At 42.1% G+C, this 4,449-nt stretch overlaps 1 non-coding gene across 1 annotated transcript; it reads right to left on the bottom strand.

Moving 5' to 3' along the window:
* Nucleotides 1–2,745: 2,745 nt before the first annotated feature.
* On the bottom strand, nucleotides 2,746–2,852 carry LOC130857957 (U6 spliceosomal RNA). Its single transcript, XR_009054942.1, has one exon. It is a non-coding gene; the product is annotated as a U6 spliceosomal RNA (small nuclear RNA).
* Nucleotides 2,853–4,449: the final 1,597 nt, after the last annotated feature.

Here is a 4,449-nt window from a genome sequence, read left to right as displayed (position 1 = left end):
AATCTTGTAAACACAATCAAATGCATCTCTCCCTTTCTCCCACGTTCAGAGCCCCTACCCCGCTCAGAGAGGCAATTCTTCCCCTCCCTTCCCATTGTCACAGCAGTTCATGTTTATCGTGGGTGACATCTTCAGCTTCAACGCAGCATGAGCTCTGCCATGTTGGAACTGTTCTCTGAACCTCAGCCTTGAGATTAAAGCCGCTTCAGGAATAAGCAAAAATAAAGAAATACATGTCACCCTTTTTCCAGAGGTAGGTGACATGCTTTGTTTAACTACAAGTGTCTAGTGACAAATTTCGGCTCTCCCAAATTGCTTTATTGAGGGCAAAGGGGAGACATGTAAAAGCCGTTTTTGTTCTATTGCTAATTTACTAAATTATCCAGACAGGAGGGGAGGGGTATCAATCTGTGACATTGGGAACAGACCCTGAAGTTCAAGCCCAGGGCTTTCAGGGTGGGGAGTGAGTCCCGTGCTGTCACAAGGTTTGAGCCCCTTCTCCATTGCTGTCTAAACACTCTGCAGAGCAGCTAGGATAGCCGTTTATAGAGTGCATGGCTTTAGATACAGACAAGGGATTAAGGGAGGACTTGATATGATGGAAGGAAAGCTGTGGCTCCGACGCCATACAAGGCAAGGCTGCCGTAAGGTCTGAGCAGGCCATGGGCCATGCACGGCTGTACTGGATATTTCCTCCCGCTGGCAGCATCCTTGCCTACTGCTGCCAGATCTCCAAAGCTCACAAATGCAACTTCCAGAAGGGGAAAATAAACTCCATGAGTTATGGGGTTACCCTGACCTTTATGTAACAAGGCAGTTAGTTGCTCCCTTAACAAGACAGTGAAGGGGATGGTTTTGGAGATGAATTTCTCCCTCCTTCCCAGACCCTTTCTTTCATCTTTTGGTGCCTTTCCTTACCTGACCCCCAGCATTTAAGGTCCCATAAACTCTCTATTGTTCTCAAGCAGGCCTCCCTCACCCTACCCACTGCAGAGCACCCATCTTGAGCAGCCCTCCATTGCTTTCCTGGACCCCTCACCCTGGTTCTCTCCCATATCCAAGTCCCCCTGTCTGTGGACCTCTAAGGAGTGAGTACTGATGGGGTCTCATAGCTCAATTCCCAGGCCGGTTTCCTATTTTATTCGAGGTCTTCAATGCTATGATCCAAAGGAAGGAGCAATGGTGATGTTATAGACCTGGGGACAGTGATATAAACAATAATATAAACAGCCTAGGATCCTTTTAACTCTGGAAGCATTGCTTACAGGCAGTCACCTAACCACAGGCAGCCTGGCTGTTCTCAGGACACATCTCTGTTGATTTGTCATGAATTTTGAGGGTTGGATACTCACAAGTTCTCTTGAGAGTAGTGAGGGTCTGGAGTCATCGTTCAGGAAGGTACATCCTTCTCCAGCTCCCAATTCTTTGCATGCATTGAAAAAATAAGACTAAAATGAGCACCAAATTAAGTCTTAAAGAAGGGGAAAACATCACAAAAAAGATCCTTTATGCCAAGTGTGGAAAAGAGAAGAATTCCTCACGGTTGATTCTGCTGCTGTGTTATTAGCAGTCTGTACAAGGAGGCAGGGACCATTATTTTAATAACTAGTTCACAGAACTACATCCACTTCCCCTGTGGATTTCTCTTCTAGGCATTGACTGATGTTAGCAAAAAGCAGCTCAGGAAAATGCTGGGGAGATGCAAGGGTGGATCAGCTTTGAATACAGACTAGAAAGTGGTGATGCTTCTCCGTTTTCAGCACGTACCCTCCTCGGCACCCCTACTCTCCCCCACACCTTCTAGTGTATAAGCTCTTTCTCCCCCTTACCCTAAGGAAGACCCACTTTCCAAGGCAGAATAGATCAGGACTCCTCTTCAAAGCAATCCAAAAAACTCAAAGCCTGGTACTTCTGAGTATTCTATCTGGGGGATTTCTTTCTTTCTTTTTTTTTTTGAAGAAGTCCACTATTCATATTTTATTTTTTCCTTCTAGTTTTTTTTCCGAAAAGTCAAGGGGGTCCATGATCATAATTGTTTGGCATATACAGATTTTGATTTTGTGTTTTTATTTTACTTTACATCATATGCTCTTTGCCACGTTATAATTTAGTTTTTATAACTTACATCACATGCTCCTTCCCATGTTATAATGTAGTTTTTCAATGACTACATAATATTTCATTAGGCAGATGTCTTATTGCTCATAAGTGGCTTCTGCTTCTACTTGCACTTTATTTTTTTTATTTTTTTAAATTTATTATTTTTTAAAAATTTATTTATTTATTTGTTATTTTTTGGGGGTACACCAAGTTCAATCATCTGTTTTTATACACATATCTCCATATTCCCTCCCTCCCTCGACTCCCCCCCCCCAGTCCCCCCCCACCCTCCCCGTCCCAGTCCTCTAAGGCATCTTCCATCCTTGTGTTGAACTCCCTTTGTTATACAACAACTTCCCACTGGCTATCTGTTTTACAGTTGGTAGTATATATATGTCTGTGCTACTCTCTCACTTTGTCTCAGCTTCTCCTTCACCCCCCGCCCCCTCCCAAACCTCGAGTTCTCCAGTCCTTTCTCTGCACCTGCGTCCTTGTTCTTGTCACTGAGTTCATCAGTACCATTTTTAGATTCCGTATATATGAGTTAGCATACAATATTTGTCTTTCTCTTTCTGACTTACTTCACTTTGTATGACAGACTCTAGGTCTATCCACCTCATGACATATAGCTCCATCTCATCCCTTAAAAATATGGAATGCTTCACGAATTTGCGTGTCATCCTTGCGCAGGGGCCATGCTAATCTTCTCTGTATCGTTCCAATTTTAGTATATGTGCTGCCGAAGCGAGCACTATCTGGGGGATTTCAAGATGGTCAGTTGTTCAGAAGTCCCAGAGGAACCTGAAAACCAGAAAACGGGATCGCCCATGGCCTCTCAGCTGTTGCTTCATGTGTAGCACCTATGACCCAGCAAAGAACTGAGCCTCAGGAGGAAAGCAGGTTTTCTCTGCTCTAATAGTAAAAACAATAATAGCTACCATTTATCTACCACTTACAGAGTGCCAGGGACTGTGCTGAGTGCTTTACCCTCATTATTTCACTTCATCCTTAAACATTTCTGCTATTAGCCCCCTTTTACAGATCTGCTAATGGAGGCTTAAAGAAGTTAAGCAACTTGCTTAGAGTTACACATATGGTCAGTAGCAGAGCTGGGATTCCGACTGAGGCAGCCTGACTCTAGAGAGGACAGAAAGAATGTGTGTGTGTGTGTGTGTGTGTGTGTGTGTGTGTGTGTGTGTATGCGTGTGCCCACAAACCCGAAAGTAAACTCCCAAAGGGCAGGGTCATTGTTTTCTTCTCTACTATAAACTGCAGCCTGAAAAACAGTCCTTAGCACATAGTAGGCCCTCTATAAATATTGGTTCAATGCGTGATGAGAGTTTGGATTTAATCTAAAGCTTAACCAAATTCATGATTTAAAAAAATAAGATAAAAACTACTATTTGTCCATTGTTTTAGCATTTCAAATTGTGTGTGTCAGCTCATTTTATTCTCATAAAAGCCTGTGTAATTGAGATGGCACATATCAAATAAAGAAACAGGACAGAGAGAAACGGACTTAGATATTCACTATAATATTTCATCACTGCTGGGCACCAAGAACTGTGCTGTTACTTTCTATTTATTAAATTATTTAATCCCGATACCCCCAAGAGGTAGTTTCTCTTACTATCTCCTTTTTATAGAAGAAAAAATCAAGGCACAGAGAGGCTAAGAACTAGCATTTACAGATTTTCCACGTGCTACATGCAAGTATGAAATCTGTATGGAGCTGAGACTAGCTCTTGTGTCTTAACTGTTATCCTTGTATTTTGGTTCACACAACATTTTACCTGAAAGGGATACCTAGAAGATGATTTAATCTATTTTCCTCTGCTAGAGTTTGAGGCTCAGAGAAGGTGACAGATTTTCATGGAGTCATACAGCTAATGGCATAACAAATGACCAAGCTAAGATTGGAATTGTGCTGTCCAGTGGAGTAGTCACCAGCCCCAGGTGGCTATTTAAATTTAAATTAATTACAAGTCAATAGTTAAAAATTCACTTCCTCAACTAGCCACATTCTATGGGTTCAAATGTAACATGTACTTAAAGGCAACCATATGAGGTAACACAGACTATAGATTTCACTACCTGGTTGGTTTGCTCTCCTAATATACTCATGTTCTTGTTGTAGCTCTTCGTGAATACCTTTCTCCACTAGATACAACTGTGCCATGGAACCAATACCCTGCATTTACCCATTCATTCTTTTCTTCCTTATGTTGTAATAGGCCCACCATTTCCTTAGGCTTTATGGAGCCTAGTCTTCAAAGAACTTTGTGCTTTACTTAGAAAGCTCAAACTTTTACTTCTGAAACAACCAAAGAACAATTCTGAGTCATCTTA

The sequence above is a fragment of the Hippopotamus amphibius genome, chromosome 7 (assembly GCF_030028045.1).
Source record: "Hippopotamus amphibius kiboko isolate mHipAmp2 chromosome 7, mHipAmp2.hap2, whole genome shotgun sequence".
Classification (NCBI taxonomy): Eukaryota; Metazoa; Chordata; class Mammalia; order Artiodactyla; family Hippopotamidae; genus Hippopotamus; species Hippopotamus amphibius.
This window is presented reverse-complemented; position numbering and strand designations above follow the sequence as displayed.